This window comes from Podarcis liolepis (assembly GCF_965112155.1).
Source record: "Podarcis liolepis genome assembly, chromosome: 6".
In the NCBI taxonomy this organism is placed as follows: domain Eukaryota; kingdom Metazoa; phylum Chordata; class Lepidosauria; order Squamata; family Lacertidae; genus Podarcis; species Podarcis liolepis.
The window spans coordinates 15,577,782-15,603,271 of NC_139559.1; the positions used below are offsets into that span (position 1 = coordinate 15,577,782).

Below are 25,490 nucleotides of genomic sequence, written 5' to 3' on the forward strand. Positions count from 1 at the left end.
ACCATAGACCCCTTTCCAGGCACCTCCTGTCTCAGTTCTTCTGGGAAAAACTGTTCAAATCCTTGGAGAGCTGCCGCCATCTTCAGTTGGTTATATTGCAGAGATAGGGATCCTGTGCCTCCGTTCAGATGTTGCAAGACTACAGCTCCCATCATCCCTGACTATTGATCATGGCAGCTGGGACTGATGACCACCAGGAGTTAGCAACATCTGGAAGGCCACCTGTTTCCCCACCCTCACCATTTTAGTCTGGATGTGCCAAAGGCCAGACTTTGACATATGAAGAAATGTTTAAGTTATTCAAACTGTGCCAATCTATTACCACGTCCCAATTATATCCATCTATTCCAGATGTGTATATTCAGCACCTTAAGAAAATATTACAAACTGCTACTTACTCGTGGAAGTAAAGGGTGGTACCCAAGTCATAAATCAGGGCACAGATTTATGTTTGAGCGATGGAACTTTTGCCCGTCTCCCTATGCACCCTGCTTCCTCCCCAAGCTTCTCCAGAGGGTTAGGAGGACCCCTAGAACAGATTTAGGGGGGCACAGAGGGGGGAAGAGGGCGTGCATTTTGTTGTGCAAATGTAAATCCTTGCACTCATGGGACACGAGAGTTGGATGCTGCCAAGGTGTGCGCACTTCAGGGTGGACTTTTTTCCTTTACAATTATTTAGCAGCACTAACAAGTGAGATGCAGTCGGTGCCATCTTGGGTTCAAGTACAACTGTCCACTGCGGAAACGGCGAGGTCAAACAGCCAGCTTTGCAAAAGAGAACAAATAAATACCAGCTGATAAGTTATACGGGATAGATGCTTGAGACCACCATGTAGGTAAGCCTTTTCTCCCACTTCCTTGCCAAGATTTTTATGTACACTACAAATGCAATGTAGCAAATCAAATGAGATCAAATGCAACTGTTTGACATGAAGCCACTAGTGAATCAGTTTCCAATTTCTTTGGTGGAAGGGAAAATCATATGATGTCAGCTAACTCCACCATACAGATTTGATATATTGATCGAATCAGCCGGGGCTTTTTCCCAAAGGCCCAGTTCAGATGTACTAATAACCTTTGCACAATTACATACCCTTCAACATTTCTCTGATGAAAATAGGGACGTCCTATTCCATACCCGCCAACATTTATCCAGTGAAAATGGGGACGTCCTAAGGAAAAGCAGAACATTCTGGGATCAAGTTAGAAACTGGGACAGCTTCTGTAAATCCAGCACTATCCCTTTATACTTGGAGGGTCTGCAGTTATTCTTGGAGAACTAGGCCTCTAGAGGAGGGCTCCGTCAATGGCTACCACAGTCTGCACAATCACAAGAGGAAAGACCTTCTCCAGGCTTGCACAGACCACAGTGGTGGTGGCACAGCTGACCCTCACATGAAGGCTGCTATTTTTAAGTTCTGCATGAACCTTTTGGCCTTTGAAACCCCATGAGTCTCTTTTTACTTTCAGTCCTCAGTCCTCTGCATTATTTGTTATGGGTAAAATTACATTTCTTCTGCAGTTGGAGGAAAGCCTCAGCTTGTTTCCTAAGGCAGTTGGCTTTGATATCGTGCCAGATGCCTCATCACATTTGACGTGCAACTCGCAGAACGTATATCACCTGTACTTTTATCAAAGCAGCTAACCTACCTTCAGTATATATTTCTTCCAGTCTTATCCTTCCAAAGCATTATTGGAGCTGCGTACAAAATGTTACAAATGGTTGGATAGCATTTCCTGTGTATGCAGTTGCCAAAATTAAGGCTGGAAAAGTACAGGACTTATAATAAAATACTTTTTATGAACGTGTGACATTTTGCTCTTTGGGGTGGTTTTTTTTTTTAAAGTGTGAATTTTATTTTAACCAGTATATCACACATCTACTGTTACACCAGTCTAGGCAAACATTTCTGCAGGGTAACTACAATGCTTTCAGCGCAGTCCTGTGCATTTTTTAGGATTCCCACTAATTTCAGCAAGGCACACACACATGCACACAGAGTAAGTATGCATTGTGATCTTAGACAGCAACCTTTCACCGTATGATCTCAGGATGGTGTACAAATGTGTGATTGAAACTGATTTGCACAACACCATACATAATTTTTAATTTTTATTATGTATTAAATTCACTAGTTACTTTTCTTGCCCAAGGCAAGTCAAAGAGTGTTAAAAGGGAAAAACAAAAATCCCACATAGATACATTAAAACCAAGAAGAAGAAGGAAATACAAACAAACAAAAGACAACTAAAACGTTGCAAACTGCAGCAAGACAAAAACTTGAAAAACTAAGGAGCAGACTAGGGTAAAATCCACTCACAACATTAGGGAAAAGCAACAACCCTTGTGAAGCCTTCATTTGAGAGGGCAGTCCAAAGTGTGTGGCACCACAACGTATCTCTCTTAATGCCCAATTCAAAGTGTGGGATTGACCAGGAAAACCTTGCATAGCTCATAACCCCAATACATCATGGACTTCCTTCTCCCATGTGAACTTTCTCAGATTGTGAGATAAACATCTGAGGCTCTTCTTTGGTCTTCCCCTCTGAGAGATGCCTGGAGGGTGGCAACCAGAGAACTGGCCTTTTCTGTGGTAGCCCCTTGGTTAAGGAATACTCTCTCCAGGGAAGCTTGCCAAGCACTGATTTTGCAATCTTTTCCATACCAGGAAAAAATGGCATTTTTATGTTCCTGGGAATTTAGAAAATGCTGAAGCTCTGGCCATTGGCATTTGTTCTTGTGTTGGGTGTGAGTAGATATTTTATGACCCTGGGTTGTTTCCTTTTCCTTTTGATAAACACCATTAGAATATCTGTTGTTTTATTTTACCAAATTTCTAATTATATACTGTTCTGAACTATTATATACGGTGGTGTATAATCTTACTGTAAATCTCTATTGGAGTCATTTTGGGTGTGTATAGAAATGCAGAACTACTTATCTGTATTTTTGATTTACTTACAATCATCATCCCAGAGCAGGTTACAACAATTACAAAAAACTTCATACTCAGTGAGGCTGAATTCTGAGGAGATGCGTATCATTGCCCTTGAAGTCTTCTCTTGCTGCCCACAAAGCCTTTTAGTCTCCCCCCCCCCATACACTCACTGCCCCCTTCAGCATGAGTTAGTGTTGTTGGCCAGCTTTTGTCCCATGAAAAGTATATAGAAATGACAGTGGAAGAGTGATGCTCTTTCCCACTTTCAGCTCTATATACTTTTCAAAGCTCAGATTAATTCTTTGGAAAAAACATGTGTGTTCTCAAGGTGTGAGGTTGAGAAAAATGGTGGGAGCTGGAAAGACATGGATTTTTGTTTGTGAAGATTCAGATAGAAGGTTGATAGAATATATAATTTTGTGTTTGTGTGTTTGTTTCTTTTTTCTTCTTTGTCCCCCCCTCTCTTATTCTTCTTTTTTATTCTCTTATCCTCTCTTTAGATATTAGCTTTGTTTGGTTTTATTGCATTATATGTTGAAAACCTTTTATAAAATGGCTTTATTTATTTTTTAAAGGAAAAGCTCTCTCTCTCTCTCTCTCTGTGTGTGTGTGTGTGTGTGTGTGTGTGTTTGCATGCTCTCTTTCTGTTTCCATCTGTGGGCATATATTGGGAGCACTAATCCATGGGAAGGGACGCGGGTGGTGCTGTGGTCTAAACCACTGACCCTAGGGCTTACCGATCAGAAGGTGGGCAGTTCGAATCCCTGCAACGGGGTGAGCTCCCATTGATCTGCCCCAGCTCCTGCCAACCTAGCAGTCTGAAAGCATGTCAAAGTGCAAGTACAGTGGTACCTCGGGTTAAGAACTTAATTCGTTCTGGAGGTCCATTCTTAACCTGAAACTGTTCTTAACCTGAAGCACCACTTTAGCTAATGGGGCCTCCTGCTGCCACCATGCCGCCGGAGCACGATTTCTGTTCTCATCCTGAAGCAAAGTTCTTAACCTGAGGTATTATTTCTGGGTTAGCGGAGTCTGTAACCTGAAGCATATGTAACCTGAAGCGTATGTAACCCGAGGTACCACTGTAGATAAATAGGTGTTTCCGTGCGCTGCTCTGGTTCGCCAGAAGCGGCTTAGTTATGCTGGCCACAGAAGCTGTACACCAGCTCCCTCCGCCAATAAAGCGAGATGAGCGCCACAACCCCAGAGTCGGCCACGACTGGACCTAATGGTCAGGGGTCCCTTTATCTAATCCAAGGGAAAGGAAAAAGAAGATGACACCAGAGCAGGCAGTGCCCATGGAATTCAGGCCAAAAATCCAAGATGCTTCAGGTTACAGACTCCGTTAACCCAGAAATAGTACCTCGGGTATAGAACTTTGCTTCAGGATAAGAACAGAAATCATGTGGTGGCAGCAGTGGGAGGCCCCATTAGCTAAAGTGGTACCTCAAGTTAAGAACAATTTCAGGTTAAGAACGGACCTCTGGAACGAATTAAGTTCTTAACCCGAGGTACCACTGTATAGTACTATGTATTCATTTGCAAAGGATTGAATGAATGAATGGGCAGAGCCAATGCTGCAATGACCCCTTTAGCTCTTTGCTGCACTGGTTAGCTTCTGAACAGGGACATCACATCATCAGCTGCATGAACTCATTCAGCTCTTTCTACGGGGATGGAGGGGACAATCTGAGCAAACCTAAAGAGTGTGCCCACCAGCGCCCACAATACCAAAGAGCGCAGCAACACCTTTGGAAGAAAGGAATGAGAGGATGTGAAATGTGAAGTATTATGCTTAAGGAAATAAGCACCACCACCAATCGTCTTAAAACCCGGATAAAACATGTTAAGACACTGGGTGTTAACCCTGCACACAATGTCAACATGTGATATTTTCTTAAACCTCCGCTTTGTTCTTATTTTAAAAATAAAGAACAGTCAATATAAGTGACTGTCAGTGTGTGATTAAACCAAATTTTTATTATTGTTTTAGTTCCCCCCCAATAAGCTAGAGTGCAAAGTGTCACTCGAAGGTGTCACGGCAGAAGGTCACCCACATTCTTCTCTGGCAGGGGGTGATTCATCTCAGCTGGGCTTCCTGGTTAAATGCAAGGTTAGATAAATACAGGAATATTTCCAGCAGAGGAAGGCTTATGTAGATGGTGGCCCATTTCTGCACTGGCACCTGCTAAATAAATCCAGATTCGGTTTGTTTTAAAAGGCAATTAACCTTTTCCGATCCAGAAAGGTTCAGGGACAAACGAGCCGGTCGTGTTTGGTAATCGGGGAACAGAACCAGTTCTGCGGATGACACCATATTATTCAGGATGGTGACAACCCAAGTGGGTTGGTTGCAAGGACCTCTCCAAAGTAGATGAACAGGCAGCAAAAAATGCATAGGAGATTCACTCGTAATTAAGGCTGTGGTACACATTAGTGGCTTAAAGAGCAACGAGGTCACTCCTTTTCTCAATTCGGATTAAAAAAATTCCTTCCAGTAGCACCTTAAAGACCAACTAAGTTGGATTGGATTGATCTTTATTACGGCCATTGGCCCGTCACGACCAACTAAGTTAGTTCTTGGTATGAGCTTTCGTGTGCATGCACACTTCTTCAGATACTTCTTCAATTCGGATTGAAGCTGATTTGAGGGGAAATGCACCGAAACTGAGTATTTCCTAAGAAACAACAGGACAGATACAGGAAAGACCTTGATTATGGCTAGTGTAATATGTACAGTGCTTGCCAAACCAGTGATGGGAGAGCAGCACATGCAGAGTAAAGAGGAGTGACAAACTTTTGGGAGTGATCGATCAATTCCTGCAGTAATTATGGATAGCTTGATGAAATGATGACTCACAGTGCAGATGGACTGCAGAGGGCAACACACACAAATGGTTTTTAAGATTGAAATGCGGTTGTAGAGGGCTCAGTCCAGATTGCGATCCTAGTATGTGTTGGATTAGGGCTGCTTTAACCCTTTGCTCCCCACTTTGATCCTGATCCAGATTGGGCTTCCCGCAGTGGCCATTTGCATTAGGGGGGAAATCTCCAGGATGGTGGGGAGAGTGCAATGACCATGCTCACTAAACCATGGTTTGTGAAATGCCAACCATAGCTTGGTTTAATGTGACATGCAAACCAGGCCATATATATTGGAAGAAAAGAGAAATGATGAAGGAAGAGTATACATGAGTAGCCAACAGCTGCAGGGGAAAGGTCACATGGGCCACAGCTCAGAATGAGCTCAGGCTTGCAAGAGAGGTATACATTAATTAAAAAGGGGTTTTTTTTTGGCTATGTTCAACGCAAGAGAAAGAACAAGCAAGTAGTAGATCCTCTGCATGGAAAAGACAGAGAAATGCTAATGGGTGACAGAGAGAGGCAGAAATGCTCTGCATCTACTTTGTCTTTACCCAAAAATAATACAATGCCCAATCTGTTAATAATAGAATAAATGATGCAAGGAGTGAGCTGCAACCCAAGATGGGAAAAGATGTACTAAGGAAACACCTAGCCACTTTAAATGAATTCAACTCTCCAGGGCCTGATGAGTTGCCCTCCAGAGTTCTGAAGGAGCTTGTGGACGGAATCACAGAGCCTCTGTCTATAACCTTTGAGAATTTTTGGAGAACAGGTGAGCTCCCTGCAGACTGGAGGTGGCCAAATGTTGTCTCCATCTTCAAAAAGGGAAAAAAAGAAGATTTGGTTAACTATGACCAGTCAACTTGATGTCAATACCAGGAAAGGTCCTAGAACAGATAATTAAACAATCAATCTGTAAGCACCTAGAAAAAGATGCTGTGATTAGGATTACATGCTGGGATTTTAGAGAATCGAACCTGTGGCCTTTGCACATGAAACATGTGCTCTACCATTGAACCGCTTGTGCCCCTGCCTAAGATAAAGATCTCACTAAGGGAAAGGCAAAAAAAACCAAGGAGATCATTGTTACTATTTTGAAGCCACCCTTCACTTCACTTAGGTTTTTAAATTCCTGGCTATTATTCTTGCAATGCAGACACAAACAGAGCCCTGGTGCCAGCTCCTCAAGCTTCTGGAGCCACGAAAGGTTGAGTGGTGGTGGATGTCTTTGAAGAGAGAAACACGTAGCCAGTTTCAACTTGAATGGGAGAAGCATCCAAAATGAAATCCAAATATTTAAGTAAGCTAGAGAAGTTAGGAAGGCTTTATGTAGGGGATATGTCATCATGGCAGTTAACTCCAGAGCATCTGCCAATGAGTTACAGGGGGATGTGGCTGTAGTTGCTGATCCCCAACCCCATAGCACTGGTTCTGAAACACTACTCCCATTCACAGTTCTATCCATTTGTGCCTTATCAGTAATTGATCATATATCATATGAACTTTGATGGCCATATTTTTCTCTGCTTCAGCACGACAAAACGCTCTCGATCTGGTGGGTCAGAAAACTTCTTTGCCTCCATTGAGAAACAAACATGAGGGAGAATGAAGTGACGTTCTTCAGGTCTCACAAAAAAGTCAGAAACAGGAGCAAGGACCGAGCACAGCTGCCTAGTCTGGCAAAATTAAATGATAGCCAGTGTCTCCATGCAACATGCAAGTCTCCACGGCAAGGATGCTCTTTCGTTCTTAAGTTAACGTATGGAAATCCCTGCTGGATCAGACCTAGGAACCATTTGGTCCAGCATCGTGATCCTACAGCGGTCCATTGGATACCCATGGAAAAAGCGTGTCAGCAGGACACAACAGCACAGCAGCACCCTCCCCAACTGCAATTCCCAGCAGGGCTGGCCCAAGATCTTTCAGCACCTGAGGTGAACCACAAAATGAAGTATGTCCCCCCGGGAAGAATGGGTGAGTGAAGCTCTACATTGGGAACAAGGGGGAGTGAATATCTACATTGGGACCAAGATGGGGAATCAAATTAACCTTACCTGATGCTTGAAGTGGGAATCAAGGGCCATGACGGGGAAAGGAAGGGGCCTGCTCTGAATCACGCTGTGTGGGTGCGGAGTCCAGTCTTCACCATTTCCTCCCTAGGAGTGAGAGGAGACCAGCAGTGCCTCCTATTTGCTGAGAGGCCACTGTAGAGGAGGCATTGCGGGGCACTGCTGAGGAAATGGCAGATTCAGCCTCTATGGAGTGAGCTGCAGCTGTCACTTCCACTGCAGCAGTGGTGGCAACAGCAGGCAATGTGTTCCTTGGAGGCCAGATTTGCTACGCCTGTGGATCCTGCCACCCGGGGCGGCTGCCTCACCTTGCCTCAGGGGTGGCCTGTCCCTGTTCAGAGGAATACCGCCACTGACAATGGGGAGGACATCATAGCCACCACAGCTAGAAGCCATCAATAGTTTTATTATCCTCCATGCTTTTGTCCACTTCTCTTTTAAAGCACAGCTGTCAACTTTCAGATTTGAAAATAAGGGATCAGCAGCCTCGAAAATAAGGGATCAGCAGCCTCACCTGTCCCAGGGACAGTCTACAGGAGATCTAACAATCTGGGATAGCAGCAGGAAGCAGCGGGAAACGGCGCTGGGATAAGGGAATTTCCCGCAAAAAAAGGGAAGGTTGACAGCTATGCTTTTAAAGCCATGGAAGTTGGTGGCCTACTGCATGTGGGATCGAATTTGATGGTTTAGCTATGTGCTGTGCAAAGAGGGGCTTTCTTATGTTGGTAACAGAGGTGCCAACTTCTCAAGATGATTGCGGGGGCCTGACGTCGCAAGGAGCCAGAGGGAGGAGCTGAATGTCCTCTGAGCATTGACAGGGTCCAGCCCTCAAAAAAACAAACAAACCAAAAACAAGGCTGGTGCCTATGGTCAGTGCTGATCTTCCAACAGTCTGCTTCACTAGAGGCCCGTGAATCCAGGTGTTATGAGAGAGAAGAACTTTTCTCTATCCACTCTCTCCATACCATGCGTAATTTTTATGTTTCTAGCATGTCACCTCTCACTAATCATCATCATCATTACCCTGTCAGCACAGCACAGGATGGGTTGCTGAGTTGGTGAGGCTCATTTGACAACCATAAGAAACAGGTCCTTTAATCTCATTGGCCCAGTCCTGTGGAACACTCTGCCAATAGAGATTCAGTAGGCAACTTCTGTGCCAACTTTAAAATTGCTGCTGAAAACTTTTCTATTCCACCTAGGCCTCTTCAGGCAATTAAGAGTACATCAGTTTTACTGATGCTTGTTTTTAACTTCTTTGCTTTTACATTGTTTTAATTTTTTAAAAATGCTTTTATTGTATGGCTTTTATCTTTTTTAAATGTTGTAAACCACTTTGATATGTTTTGTGATTTAGCGGCATATAAATACTTTTATAAATAAATAGATAAGGGGATAAATAAAGGAACAAAGCTTCCACAACAAATACACAATTAATGATCATTACCATGGTCCTGAAAGAACCAGAGCATTTTGTGTTTGAATTGCAGTAGTTTTGTGGGGTCCTCTACAGGAGAAGTTGGAGAAAACCCTAAACCAACCCTCTGTGTCATTGAATGCAATTTATTTTCTTAAGCTGAATTAAGGTGATGAGTCAGATAGATACTCTTTCATGCAGCATTCTATCCCCACCTCACCGTATTAAAATAAGGAGTTCAGTTGATATGTTCTTAATACCTTGTCATAATGGTTCCTTCTCGTTGCTGTGTACTAACTCATTAACAAAGTAACATGTTTTGATTCCACCATGAAAACCCTCCGAATAATTGTTACAGCTACAGTCCTGGGGCTGAAGAGTAATGTTTCCAAAGCGCTTTTATAGGCTACAAATTATGTGCTTTTTATAGAAGTTATCTAATTTTAATTTTTAAAAATCCCCCCTGGGCAATCCTTTAACTCCTTTTGAAAGCACAGGAGTGTTGTCTTCTATGGGTGGCAAACAGATTATCGGGCTGTCAGGCTCTCAGAGTCTATAGGATTTCTTTATCAACAGCAGCACTCTATTCCATGGGATTTCAGTGTCATAATCTTGAGATTGTTGTTGCCCTAATTTGCTATCCTGACATTACAATAAGGGTAGTTTGAAAGGAAAATTATTTTACTTAAGGAATGGAAAACAAAGATATCACATTATTTTTATTTTTCCTGTACATGATTAGAGGGCGGATTTTTGTTTTGTTTTGTTTTGAAAGTAGATTCATATTCTGGGGGATTCATAGCTGAAAAATAGCTTCTAAATGTTTATCTACCAACTGGGAAGAGACTTTGATTGCATCCACACAATCCCTTCTCTTGGAAGTTGCCACCCTTCACTCACTTTATATAGAAAATTGAGATAATATTGTTGAGAAATCATTGCACTCAGGGCTTTCCTTCTTCCCTTCCTGATCCCCTTCAGACAAGGTGAAGAGGTTCCAGAAAGGGCCAGACTTTAAGCTAGATATTTGATGGGCAGATAACTTGGATGTTTTTTCAATAGACAGAAAATGGGTAGCTTAAGAATTCCTTAAGAATCCTGAACTGGGACTGTAATCTGGGGAGCCCTCCAGGCATGCTGTTTTTGCTTATCCATTTGTTCTCGTGATGCTATTGTGTCAGCCACACACAATGCTGCTTTCAGTACTGTTTGTGTCTACAAATGTTTTGGGGCAGTCACAGTGTTTCATTTCCAATCAGTGCTTATCTTGTACCCTCCTGCTGAAACCCTGTTTTAAGAAATGCTGTGGTGCATCTGTAGCAGCACAACTGGATGCCTGCATCTGCCCCAGCTGCAACTAAACATGTCTCTCTCCCATTGGTCTCTACAGCCACAGCAGGAGCTGCAACCCACCAACAGTTTGACCTCGCCCATAAAGGCGCACTCCTCCATTGTCTCCTGAGACAGGTGGATGCCAACAATGGTCTGCATTGTTAGCACTGGAAAATAATAGTTGGTTCACAGCTGTCTCCAACATATTAGGGCCAACCTGCAGGGCTTCAGCATTCATGGTGACTGTTCTTGGCCATCAGTGATGCTCAGGAAAGCAGATGGTCATGGGAAGGGTCATTCTAAAGCATCTACTTTGCATGCAAAAGATGATAGGTTCAATCCAAGCAGGGCTGGAAAAGGCTGCTGTCTGAAAACCTGGAGAGCAGGGGCCAGTCAGTGTAGTAAATACTTCCTCTGTCCCTGTTCTTCTGCAAAGGGCCTTTGGGGCTATGAAAGCAGAATTCAAACATTTGTCTCAATGTAGAATTCCATAATGCAGGTATGGTTAGTCTTACCTTGTGAATGAAATATGAATGGCCAGGGGACTATACACTCCCTTCTTCATTTCAGCTATATGTTTCTGCTAATGCCAGGGGGTGTTTCATGAAACATGCATTGCGCTTTGCTAAAAGGAAACAGAAACAACAAATAACTGAGCTGCACAGATAAATATCAGCCAGATGAATAGATATCTTTCCACTAGTAGATCAGCTTGCAAAGATTTAACCTTTCCGAGGCATGCCATTTTAAAAACAACAACATATGAACTGTCCCATATTTTTAGTTTCAGAAAATAGCATTTTATCTACTGGGTTAGACATCACGTTCCTTTCATGGGAATAAGTGGCATAATGTTTTATGACATTCTGCTTTTTCTAAAGTCAAGCAAAGGATTACAGTAACTGATTCTCCCCCATTCCCCTCACTACCTCTCTCTGTATGTGTGTGTTGACAAGCACAGCACATATATAACAAGTATATTCTTGTTCTTTATTGCCCAAGTGTTTGTTGATGTGTCTCCAAGGGAAGAGTGGGACTGATATGGCTTCATTTAAAGCCTCGAGCACCATATCCCAAGCATGGAATGTCGAAAGATCTAAAGAAGATCAAGTGTATTTATTTCAAGCATTTTTTTTTATCATTATGAGAGAATGTTGTTTAAAAAGTAATTTAGGTGTTCAGTGCAAATAAGAATATTGGCAGGACAAGATGCCATAAAGTTATTGTGCATTGCAAATAAATAAACTCTGCATCAATACTTGTTTACATATGAAGATTTTGCAAGGCAACACTGAAGAAGGTTTGATTTGAAAGCAAAGATATCCACAGTCCTCATATTTTAGTGCTGTAACAGAAAAGGATTTTAAAATGGTTGATTAAATGAATCCATTTAATCAACCATTTTAAAATCCTTTTCTGTTACATCACTAAAATATGAGGACTGTGGATATCTTTGCTTTCAAATCAAACCTTCTGAATATATATATATTAAATATATATATATGTATATATGTATATTTATGTATGTATGTGTGTGTGTGTGTGTGTGTGTGTGTGTGTGTATCTATACAGGTGAAACTCAGAAAATTAGAATATTGTGGAAAAGTTCATTTATTTCAGTAATTCAACTTAAAAGGTGAAACTAATATATGAGACAGACTCATCACATGCAAAGCGAGATATGTCAAGCCTTTATTTGTTATAATTGTGATGTTTATGGCATACAGCTGATGAAAACCCCAAATTAACAATCTAAGAAAATTAGAATATTAAATGAAATCAACAAAACAAGGACTGCAAATAGAGCAATATTGGACCTCTGAGAAGTAGAAGCATGCGCCTGTACTCAGTACTTGGTTTGGGCCCCTTTTGCATCAATTACTGCCTCAATGCGGCGTGGCATGGATGCTATCAGCCTGTAGCACTGCTGAGGTGTTATGGAAGATCAGGAAGCTTCAATAGCAGCCTTCAGCTCTTCTGCATTTCTCGGTCTCATGTCTCTCAACTTTCTCTCGGCAATGCTCCATAGATTCTCTATGGGGTTCAGGTCAGGTGGGTTTGCTGGCCAATCAAGCACAGTAATCCCATGTCCATTGAACCAGGTTTTGGTACTTTTGGCAGTGTGGGCAGGTGACAAACTCCTACTGGAAAATGAAATCAGCATCCCCATAAAACTCGTATGCGGAAGGAAGCATGAAGTGCTCCAAAATCTCCTGGTAGACGGCTACGTTGACCCTGGACTTAATGAAGCACAGTGGACCAACACCAGCTGATGTATATATGTATATATATATATATATATAATGCCATGAAGCAAAGGGAAAATATATACTGCAACGCAGAAAGAAAATAGGGAAGCACAAGAAAAATATATCACAGGGGGAAATTGTACCGAGTGGTGGAAATGTATAATCTTTACCAATGTTCGCTCCTTTGAAATACTTTAAAGGTTGATGAAAGTATGCACATTGCAGACAGAGAGGTGTTTTTCTTCGTCTCTCATATTATGACTAGAACCACGGGATCATCCAATGAAGCTGAATTGTGGAAGATTAGGAGGACAGAAAAAAGTATATACTTCTTCTCTAAGTGCATGAATCTACTGACACAATCACTGTGCCCCTCATCTGTGCTGGCCTGGAGGGGGAAAAAATAGAATCATAGAATGGTTGAGTGAGCCCAAGGATAATCTAGTCCAATCTCCCACAATGGAGGAATCAGAGCTAAAAAATCTCTGATAGAGAGCCCCCCAACCCCTGCTTAAAAACCTTCAATGAAGTCCACCACCTTTTGAGGTAGTCTGTTCCACTGTCTTTTTTTTTTTTATAAAATTTTTATTCAATTTTCACCAATTTTTTAAACAAACAGAACAACACAAACAAACACAAACACAAAAACAAATAACAAGTATAGTTTCATATCCTTATTTTCTTATAACTTATTTCTCCGACTTCCCCATACCTCCCCTTTCTGCATCCCATTTAAATTTTTTTCCCCAACAAATCCTTACTCTTAGTTTTATCTAATTTATAACCTCCTTTTTTCTTTAAACTTAACCCTTACAGCTGTTAACCACTTATTTTTTTCAAACCAACATCATTCTAACATTCATTAATTTTGCAATGTTTCTTAAGATAGTCCTTAAATTTCTTCCAATCCTCTTCCGCCGCCTCTTTTCCCTGGTCGCGGATTTTGCCAGTCATTTCTGCCACTGTCAAGCAGCTCTTACCACCAAAAAGTTATTCCTAACGTTTAGTTGGAATCTCCTTTCTTGTAATTTGAACCCATTAGTTTGGGTCCTACTCTCTGGAACAGCAGAAAACAAGCTTGCCTCATCTTCCATGCAACAGCCCTTCAGACATTTGAAGAAAGTGATCATATCTCCTCTCAGTCTTCTCTTCTCTTGGTTAAACATACCCAACTCAGTTTTGGTTTTATTATATTTCATTATATTTACTTTAAAATAGCTTCTAGCCAATATGCACTCAAAAGTAATTATTTGCTTGGAGCTTACGTTCCAAAAATTCTTGCAACACACAGAGTTCGAAGGATCTTCAATAACACCCAAACATTACTTCTTCCTTCTTTCCAACAGCAGGTGCTTACTGACCTAGATTAAGTTGCCTGAGATGTCAAAGTCCTTGAAAAAAAAAAATAGCTAACGTTGACCTAAATGGCTTCAGGCGCAACATCTGACCAAAGGAACTATGTCACACAGTATAAATACAAAGAAAAACATCTACAATTTCTGAAAACTCAGCAAGAATGGGTTTATTTTGTTTTTTCCAGAATGGAAACTCTTCAGTGCCTTTGTGTGGAAAGCAACTGACTCCATGCCATATTTGCACAATTCATGTGTGGAATTTTTCTGTGGTGCAAATTAGAGATTCCACACAAGCCATGTTAGGGAGCCCCAAAGGCCAGTTTTAAAACGAAAAAGCTTCAGCAGCATACAAATCTACCGGATCTGCACTTTCTGAAACAATATGAACCTGGACCCTGCGATCATCATCTGAGACCCTTCTTTGTGCTCCTCCTCCACAAAAGGTCCAGAGGGTGGCAACATGGGACCAGGCTTTTTCTGCAGTAGTTTCCTGTTTATAGAATGCTCTCTCCAGGGAGGACAACATGGCCTCTTCATTGCATACAGTGGTGCCCCGCAAGACGAATGCCTCGCAAGACGGAAAACTCGCTAGACGAAAGGGTTTTCCATTTTTTGAGCTGCTTCGCAAGACGAATTTCCCTATGGGCTTGCTTCGCAAGACGAAAAACTAAAACGTCTTGCAAGTTTGTTTCCTTTTTCTTAACACCGTTAATACAGTTGTGACTTGACTTCGAGGAGCAACTCATAGAACGCGGTGTGGTAGTTAAACTTTTAAAACTTTTTTGGGGGGTTTTGGATTTTGGGTTGGGGTGTTTGGAATTCAAGGACTTGGTGTTGGGGAGGGGTTTGCAAGAATCTGGAAGCTTGTGTGTGTTTTTTCTGCATTTTTATGATTTTCTGTGACCATGGGCCACTCTGCTGTTTTTTTTAAAAAAATCTGGATTTGAATTTCTGTGTGGTGGGCGGCTGGGGGAACAGTTGGGGAGGGGGTTCTTCAGCAAGAAGCAAAGAGTGGAAGAGGAACCTTCTTCGAGTTGTCCCCCAGAGTCTTAGAAAATGTACTATACACTTTGTTGATTTTTAAATGTTTTTCTGTCATGTTTAGAAACTTAATTTATTGTTCCTTCAATTTCTGAAATGCTCTTTACAGTATGTGTGACTTTAAAGAGCACTTAATAAACTCTTGTTGTACCAAATTTGGCTTTGTTTGGACTTTTTTTGACCATAGGAACGCATTAATTGAATTTCAATGCATGCCTATGGGATTTCGTGCTTCGCAAGACGAAAAATTCGCTAGATGAAAAAACTCGCGGAATGAATTAATTTCGTCTTGCGAGGCACCACTGTATTTTTAGGTGTCAGGTGGAAATCAGGCCTTTGGCTAATTAACATTCTATGGCCTTTTCAATGTGTTTCTGGGAGGGGGGTTATTAGTTTGTTTTTGTTTTATTTTGTGTTCTCATTTAGAATTTGGTTGTTGTTGCGAAGCTCCCTGTGATCTTTGGATGAAGGGCAGTATACAAAATAATAATAATAATAATAATAATAATAATAATAATAATAATAATAATAATAATAGAAACATAAAACAGCCATTCTTCAAATTGTCACTTCTCTGAATTTTGCAACGCAAACCTCCTTTCAAGTAACATGTACAAAAATGGATAAGCTAAGTGGCATGTGTATTAAATGCACATACAGTGGTACCTTGGTTCACAACCATAATCTGTTCCAGAGGTCCGTTTGTAAACCAAAACAGGTTGTAACCCAAGACGCACTTTCGCCAGTGGGGCCTCCCCCCCAAAAATTGTTTGTAATCCAAAAATAATAATAAAAATAAATAAATGTTATAATCCAAAAAAAGGGTGCAAACCGGGACACGCACTTCCAGGTTTGACATGTTTGTATGCAAACCAAGGTACCACTGTATTAAGGAAAAGAACATAAAGGAATCATATTAAGGACATATAAGAACAACAGGAAGGTAGAGTGCTCTGGAGCTCAGGTACTGCTTGTAACTTTCCCACATGCATCTGGCTGGCCACTGTGAGAACAAGATGCTGAACGATGGGCCTGATCCAACATGTTTTTCTTATGTTCTTATTTTCTTAACTGTGGGAAGTGAATTGAAAAAACGAGAAACTGAGAGAAACCCAAATGGACAGATTTACCCATCACTGCTTCCAGGTGAGCAGGGTTAGGACTGCAGCCCAAGTCATATCAGAAAGTTCCTCCTTTCTATCTCACCTCTAGCAGGAAAACGAAAAACAAAACAAAAACAGGAGTGAGGCACAGGAATCAGAAAGAACTGGAAAAAGGAGAAACTTGTTTCCCAAAGTGCCAACCATGAGGGTTGGCTAAAACATTTCAGAACATGGCTATGTCTCTTAAATGTCCAGTTCTTTAGAGTCCAGTTCTTTAGAGGAGTTGAAGCAATTTACTCCAACACTAGCTCCCTATCTGGCACCAAAGCACAAATAGTTAACTCCCTGCCTCTTCCTGCACCATGGTCACAGCCCGGCTGCTACTTGCAATTTTTTTTGAAGAGACAGAGATGCATTCACATAATGTGCAGTTTCCCCCTTAGAAACAGAATTCAGTGTGTTTTTGGAGCTTCCTTCTTTTAGATTACCTATGTCTTCAGCCTTATTTGCAATTACAGTGGCACCTCAAGTTACAAATGCCTCAGGTTACAACGCTTCAGGTTACAAACTCTGCTGACCTGGAAGAGTTACCTCGAGTTGAGAACTTTGCCCCAGGATGAGAACGGAAATCGTGTGCTGGCGGCACAGCGGCAGCAAGAGGCCCACTAGCGAAAGCACGCCTCTAGTTAAGAACAGTTTCAGGTTAAGAACGAATCAAGTTTGTAACTAGAGGTACCACTGTACTTGTGCCACATTAGCTTTCATGCATCTGCAATATTGCTTTTAATAAAAAAAAAGGGGGAAACAAACAGATTGACTAAAAAACATGTAACCCTCCACTTTGTACAGTGATACCTCAGGTTAAGTACTTAATTCGTTCTGGAGGTCTGTTCTTAACCTGAAACTGTTCTTAACCTGAAGCACCACTTTAGCTAATGGGGCCTCCTGCTGCCGCCACACGATTTCTGTTCTCATCCTGAAGCAAAGTTCTTAACACGAGGTACTATTTCTGGGTTAGTGGAGTCTGTAACCTGAAGCGTCTGTAACCTGAAGTGTATGTATCCTGAGGTACCACTGTATTGTTATTTGTGCCTTCCCCAATTGGCATTGCAATCCTTAGGCCTCCAGATCTCCCACTGATGCCCACTGTGAAAATGGGGTCATTCGGACCTCATTTCTCCTACTGCTCTGTTTCATTCCCAAAACTTTGTTGAGATGCCAACAACAGATGTTTCTGCTTTCAAGACTACAGGAGCTGCATGGAACAATTTCTCCCTGCATCCACTCTGAGAGCAAAATGTCAATCCGTCAAGGGTGGAGTAATATATTTCTCTTATCGCCAAGGCGAAAGCTCACTGACCTGCTCAGTAGGGGAAACTGAACTGGGGTGCGAAGAGAGCAGATGGCTCTCAAGATTAGGCTTCAGCCACTGCGCTGGCTCCTTTTTCCGAAGGACCTTTGGTAATTAAATGTGAAAGCTCATTGGCTTTGTTCCCAAATTCCTTAGGAAGTTAGAAATGCAGGACCAAACCTTGTAGTCAGTGCTCAAGATAAGGTTTGGCTCAATGCATGCTTAAAAAATATATCAATAAATCTTGTGACTTTAAAAGGAAGAATTCTGTACCCACATGTGAATAGGTGTGATAAGACATTCATCATCAACAGGTACATATAATTTTATGGAGAAAATGGTGGTCCCAAAGATGTATAAGTTCTCAAATTATACTCAAAGTTTACAATTATACTTTATAGTGGCCATAGTTCAGTAAAAGCAATAATCTGGTTGGGAGCCTCTGAACTCTTTTTTGTTTTTGTTTTGCACAATTGGTAACTGGTTGGGAAAGTGAAAAGCAGGGTGATAGAGCAACTTTTGTGTTTTGCTTCTCTCAGGTCTGCAATTTTGTGCAGTGCCCCAAAATGTGCCTTTGGGACACTGTGCCTGGAAAAGCCGCTTTTTCCAAGTTAGTGATCTCGTGTGGGTCATGTAATTTGAAATATACTCAGAGTGGATTTCATGCTCTTTATTCAGCTCATAGTGGTGAGGAGGAATGGAAGTCCCCTCAAATTATCTGCTTTATATACATTATTTACACAATGGGCTGCACGTGATTGGCTGTTTCCGGAATTCTCCTGTAGGCCAATCAGGTTGTGGATTCACTTCCATCTGGAGCTGGATTGGGTGGCTCCTGCAGACCAATCATACTGCTGCATTGTTCTAGGACCAATCAGACTGCTGAATTTTGGATCCTATTCAACTCAGTACATAACATAACTCATGCAGGATTTTGGACGCAGAAGATGGTGTCCTTGCTTTGGTCTGTGTTGAGTTGGAGAGTGTGTGCACCAGTTGGTAATTCAATGATTTTCCTTTTCTTCTACAGGTCTCTAGTTCTATTTATGCCCTCCAGCTGCTGAATTCAAACTTTTGGAGCTTCAATTTCAGATTTTAGCTTAAAGGAAAAAACCACACACCTGAAATACCCAGAACCATAGTACCACTTGTCCACACAATAAATTTCTCAAAATGAATGTATATACGGGAAAGTTTTCCGGCAAGAAGGCAAAAGATTCCAGATTACTTGCGGCCCCTACCAGACGTTAAAGGAATGTGGGGAACATGTGACAGCATGTGCCTGATCTTCATGAGAAATTATGAGAACTGCTTTTGCGGGGCTCAATCTTGCATGGCACCCTCCAAAACACAAGTTTTTGGGTGTGTTTTTCGGGGTGAGAGCGCAGAGCTAGAGTGTATGAGATAGCAGCACTCAAAATGGCTGCCACAATACTCAATAGGAGTATAGCATCTAGATCAAGGGAAGTAATAGTGCCACTGTATTCTGCTCTGGTCAGACCTCACCTGGAGTACTGTGTCCAGTTCTGGGCACCACAGTTCAAGAAGGACACTGACAAACTGGAACGTGTCCAGAGGAGGGCAACCAAAATGGTCAAAGGCCTGGAAACGATGCCTTATGAGGAACGGTTAAGGGAGCTGGGCATGTTTAGCCTGGAGAAGAGGAGGTTAAGGGGTGATATGATAGCCATGTTCAAATATATAAAAGGATGTCACATAGAGGAGGGAGAAAGGTTGTTTTCTGCTGCTCCAGAGAAGCGGACACGGAGCAATGGATCCAAACTACAAGAAAGAAGATTCCACCTAAACATTAGGAAGAACCTCCTGACAGTAAGAGCTGTTCAACAGTGGAATTTGCTGCCAAGGAGTGTGGTGGAGTCTCCTCCTTTGGAGGCCTTTAAGCAGAGGCTTGACAACCATATGTCAGGAGTGCTCTGATGGTGTTTCCTGCTTGGCAGGGGGTTGGACTCGATGGCCCTTGTGGTCTCTTCCAACTCTATGATTCTATGATTCTATGATTCTAAGTTTGCAGATGTCCCATTTTTTCCCGGGGCACTTGGCAGGTATGGTTTGAGTCTTCCTGAGACATTAAAATGGGTGTGTGTGTGTCTTCTAGTGCTGATCGAAGGAGAACTGCTGTTGTCACCCTTGCTGGGCAAGTTCATCAGGGGGCAAAGACATGGGAAGGCTCCAGTGTCTAGGGCCCTGGCAGGTAATTTTAACTGAAGGGGCCCTTTTCAGATCTTTTTATAAACACACAGAGGTTGAATGCGCCTCCCCACCCCTCAGTCATGTGTTCAGATAATGTCTAGAACAGGCTGGGGTAATCTGAATGGGCTCCAAGCTGTCCATCTTGGGCCATTAGTTGGCATCGAGTACAATTCTCAATGGGACGCGGGTGGCACTGTGGGTTAAACCACAGAGCCTAGGTCTTGCCGATCCTTGGTGGTTCGAATCCCTGTGATGGGGTGAGCTCCCGTTGCTCAGTCCCTGCTCCTGCCAACCTAGCAGTTCAAAAGCATGTCAAAATGCAAGTAGATAAATAGGTACCGTTCCGGCAGGAAGGTAAACGGCGTTTCCGTGCGCTGCTCTTGTTCGCCAGAAGCGGCTTAGTCATGCTGGTCACATGACCCGGAAGCTGTATGCCGGCTCCCTTGGCCAATAAAGCGAGATGAGCGCCGCAACCCCAGAGTTGGCCACGACTAGACCTAATGGTCAGGGGTCCCTTTACCTGTACCTTTACAATTCTCAAATTGAGGAGGAGAGAGAAAATACTCATAAGCGATGTGCAAGGCATGGGAAAGGGATAAATTTGTCACTGCATGCTGCTGCAGTTCAACTTCAAAGCACCTGAACTTTCTTAAAGGTTTTATCCTTGAGCTGAAAGGAATCTGTTTCACAGGCAGCTTTGAGAGATGTAGCCTCTAGCAGATCGTTCACATTTCAGGCAGCTTTAGCAACAATCTGTATTGAGTTTCACCTGATTTATTCCCTCTGCAATATTTCATGTCAGCTGCTATCACTTGGGTGTGGGTGGGTGTGAGAGAAAGAGAATATCTTATTCCAGACAGCCCTCTCCTAAAAAAATAAAAAAATAAAAACGTATGGGGCTGTATCCATCATCAATTCTACTCAATGTAGACTCATGGATATAAAAGGCTTAAATTAGTAATGTTCGTTGATTTCAACGGGTCTCCTCTAAGCAGGGCTGCTGGATGCAGCCTACAGTTTAAATAAGGTTAAACTCAATGGTTTGTGGCCAACACTAATGTCAGACAGAGTAGACCCTTTGCAGTTAATGGATATGATTAACTTACTTCCATTAACTTCAGTGGGTCTGCTCTGAGTAGGGCTTAACTGGACCCCATACATTTAAAGCACATTTAAATCTCCTAGCTGAATCATGGGGATTGTAGTTTATTAAAAATACTGGGAATTCTTTGGGGAAAATAATGCCCTTTCAGCGTGCTTTGGGTGTAAATCACAATGAAAACCAGTTTAAAAACTAAAAGCACAACGGATATGAACACCTCCAACTCTTTTCTTTTAAAAAATGTTGTCGTTTCCCCCCCAAATTTTATTTTCTAAAGGAAGAAAGATTGTCTGAATAACAAGCAGATGCTTCAGCATTCAAGTGGGCTTTTGATGGGACATGCTTGATCGCAACATTCAAATTTATTGGGCTAAACTTTTTGGCTTCTGCCTCCATCGGTTGGGATTCCAACCAGTTATGCCAAAGGGACTTTTCTAAGTCCCAAATGATGTGATGTGGGAGGTGTGTGTGGAAGGCATCCCAATTTCCATCCCAATTCCTCTTTCTTTCTTGTGCAGTAATGAATGAAATAAGCATGCCGGTGCTGCGATTCTAATGCTTGAACAATGTATTTTTGATATGACTTAATGCTTGTGGTTCAAGCTGGATTAAAACTCTCCACGTTCTACGCATTGGTCTTTGCTTGTGGTAAAGAAGATGAGTGTTAATTCAACGGGAGCCTTTTGCTTCTCATTACTTGCTGATAACATCCCCCCCCCCAAAAAAGGTGCTCCTCATGGCCCATAGTCTTCAAAATATCCTTTAAAAACAAACAGAGGGTCTTTCCACCCTCCCCTTTCCCCTTGAGGCAGATCTAAGTGATAATGTGAATACTTGTGTGCAGAAATTGGCATCTCAACTCACACAAAAAAGCAACAGGATGACTCCGGGGCAAAACAGAGGTGTGTGTGTGTGTGTGTGTGTGTGTGTGTGTGTGTGTGTGTGTGTGTAATGTTAAAGCCACTTTGCAAACAGTTTGAAGTTTCAGCCCCCTTTTTACAGCCTGTGATGAGAGTGATTGATTTGTGTGAAAGGAAAATTAACTCTCCAAACTCCAAAGATGACAATTTCCCATTAATCCCAGCTTTGGAAAGGGGGCAAGGTGGTGTTTCTCTAACACCTGATGACAGAAAGATGGCCATTCAAAGCTCCCTTCAGGCACCTCATGCTTGGGAAAGTTGTGATGTTTCCATTGTGATCTCCTAAAGACAGAATTAACCAGGGGTTGTTATTGTTGTTTGATAAAAAAAATAACAATAATGATGTTCATATGTTGATAAAAGTGCATAAAAAAGAGAAAGCACTTTATTTAACTGTTAAGAACATCTGGAGATGCTTAAAGGTGTGTCTTTGATTTCTAAGGTGATTAAACAATATACAGTTATAAATACAAGTAAAATAATAAAACTATTCTACTCAGAACCAGAAAAAAATACTGATTCAGCAAAAGAGGTGGATTCCCTAAAACAACAGACCTTAACTGTCAAAGACAGAAAAGAGGTATATCTTCAGGTACAGCAAAAACCATCCTGTGAAGATGCTAGGCTCACTTCTGTGGAGAGGGAGTACAATAATTATATGTGCTTTATATAGTAATTTTCAAAGCAAGACTTTCATGTCCAACTAGACAGTGTCTGTGGTTAGCATGTAGGTCTAATCCACACTTCCAGGACACAACACACTCACATATATATGTATATATAGGCACACAGAGACCCCCCCAAAATTCCTTTTATGGGGCTATGGCTTAAAAACATGGAAAAGCTGTTTTTAAAAGTGAATATTCTAGCTTGGTTTTCATCTCTTAATCACAACTGAAAGTGCCCACAATATGTCTCTTTATTTATGTATTTGATTGGCAATTTAGAAAACTGCCATAAATTATTTGAAGAGCGTGTTTATTTAGTGTTACAGTCTTGGGTCATTTCTCTTCAAAGGAGACTTCAAACACATGCTTGACAATTCATGTCAACACTTGGAATTGGACACTGCTTCTCATTTACTCGTAGGTAAACTAAATGGATCTGGCAGAGGCGTCGTGTGTTAAGTGTATGTCTACATTTCTGCTCCATGCAATTGCTTTTTGACTGCCATCTTATTTGCACTTGCGGTCTGAAGAATCAATAAAAAAGTTCATCAGGAAAGCTTTAGGGAGCACGGAAAACCATTTTCACTTCATTAAACGCTTTAATCTCTTCCATAATTCAGTGCGGAGGATTTGTATGGAATATATTGTTTCACAATTTTAATCCCTGTCCCCACAAATCCAGCCAACTTCACCAGATGTTTGGAAATCCAGACGGCCATACTCTTTCTGCTACATAGGCTTGACTGCTCTCAAGCAAGGTGTGCCTTGTTTCAGAAGATTACAACTGCACAGAATGCAATGGACCCTCCTGTATCAAAGCTGGTGGAGAATAAGAGGATTCCTCATAAACACAGGAAGGCTCATGGTTTATCTAGCTATTATGAGACATAGAATTGCTGCTATTCTGTTACTCTTTGCCCCCTCATATTGCCTAGGTCAAAGACAGGGAACCTTTGGCCCTGAAAATAATGGTGGACTATGGCTCCCATCATCATTGGCTTCAATGTTTAGAGGACCACAGGTTTCTCACCCATGATTTCATAAACATAATCTATGCCGTTACATTATTGCACAGGGCTTTGCCCTGCACTCACATCCTGCATTCAGCGATGTACACAGATGGCATTCAGCGATGTACACAGAGGCGCCATCTTTATTCTTGTAGCATAATAATTATGGCACAAGCTTTTGTGGAATAGAGTCCACGTAATCAGATACATCTTATGATGATTACGTCTGGTCAAGGGGGGCTCTGGACCACAAAGGTTTGCCATAAGAAATGTGTTAATCTTTAACATGCTACGGGGCTCTCTTGCTTTTCCAAAGCATATCTGTGTCAGAAGCCGATGACATCCTGGAAACACATGGCTTCACAAATGGGTCTGTGTTTGTAGGGGATAACCAACCTCTCCCTCCTCATCCCGCAAAATGATCCAATTAGCCGAGGAGGAAAGAAATACCTCAAGAGTCCAAACTATACATGGGTTGCCTAGGAAAACACAAGCGGAACTGGAGCAACTGGAAGTAATTGAGGAAATCCTTCATGCAACTGATTGCCATGACAGGAGAGCAAAAGCAGATTTTTGGATGCTCCTGGAGGCTTTTCTGAGTGTGTGTGAGGGAGAGAATGTTTATCAAACTTTATTTGCACATATTCTCTGGGTAAGGAATGAAACGAATTGTTCTAGCTCGGGCCTGAATGGCAGCAATCTTATTGAAAGGAAGAAAAACCGAACACGGTCAGCTTAATTTACCTCACACGTTAACAGAAAATCCAGTATCGCAATTATCTGTCAACAGTGCTGCAGCCAAGCGAAAAGGGATAGATTGGGAGGAGGCTCACCATGTGCACTATGCATTTAACTTTAAATAGTCATGGCAGGGGGGGCAGCTGCCCCCATCAATAAAAATAATTAAAAATACATAGCTAATTGGGGTTCTGCCCCTGCACAACAAAAGGCCTGCCGTCCCCAACAAAACTCCTGGCTATACCCATTATGGCTTCCCCCAAAGAATCCTGGGGGCTGTAGTTGGTTAAGGGTGCTGAGAGTTCTCAGAAGACCCCTAATCCCCTCCCAGAACTACAGTTCCCATAGTTCCCTGGGAAAGAGGGATTGACTGTTAAACCACTCTTCACAATTGTAGTCCTGGGAGGGGACCAATAGCTCATGGGGCTTGCAGCAATCTCAAAGGCTGCTGACATTTCAGATTTCAGCCTCTGCCCAGGTCTGTGAATCCAGTCACGAAATCCAGCCATCCATTCATCTCAGCCCTATGCTCAAATTCCTCCTTGTGCAGTTCTTCAAAACAATGCATATGTAAACGCACACTGGTAATCTGTCGGGAAAAATTGCCTTCACCAACACAAATTGCACATGCACTGACTCTGGAATTAATGGCATCCTCACAGTTAAACAGAAAGCAGGTACAGCAGATAACAGTCGAGAGCCAACCCACAGAACAGGGGCTATCTGGACACCCATACTCAGTTATAATATGTTCAAATTGTCTGTACTGAATGCATCAATGGAAATTCTTATGAACAACCTTTATGTGCCCCCACCCCACTCTCAAAAAAGCCACCCGCCCACCCTGCAATTAACCATGGCAGGGGTTTGGATACTCAAGCTAATACTTACTAAAATAACTCTTCCAGTCTTTGGGTGCTTAGTCAACATGAGTTCAAAATTATCTGAAGATCTCTGGCTGACGATTTCAAAAGGGTTGTGTGTGAGTTCCTGACTCCTCCATCTGCTACAGGCACACACAGAAAGCAGCTATTTACAGATTTCAGGGACTTTCCGCTTCAGGCCAAAATCTGGAAGGATGTGAATTTCACATCAGTATCTGGAAATCTGGAAACACCAG

General features: G+C 42.1%; 2 long non-coding RNA genes across 2 annotated transcripts in view; one reads left to right on the forward strand and one right to left on the reverse strand.

Annotated features, from left to right (window-relative positions):
* The window catches only part of LOC310709162, a 71,740-nt gene extending 64,273 nt beyond the window's left edge, over window positions 1–7,467 (forward strand). Inside the window, exon 3 of the long non-coding RNA XR_014527373.1 lies at window positions 7,337–7,467. This is a non-coding gene — a long non-coding RNA (uncharacterized lncRNA). The remainder of the gene's footprint in view (window positions 1–7,336) is intronic.
* Window positions 1–25,490, reverse strand: part of LOC310709121 — a 128,819-nt gene that overhangs the window by 81,070 nt on the left and 22,259 nt on the right. The gene's annotated exons all lie outside the window — the stretch shown is intronic.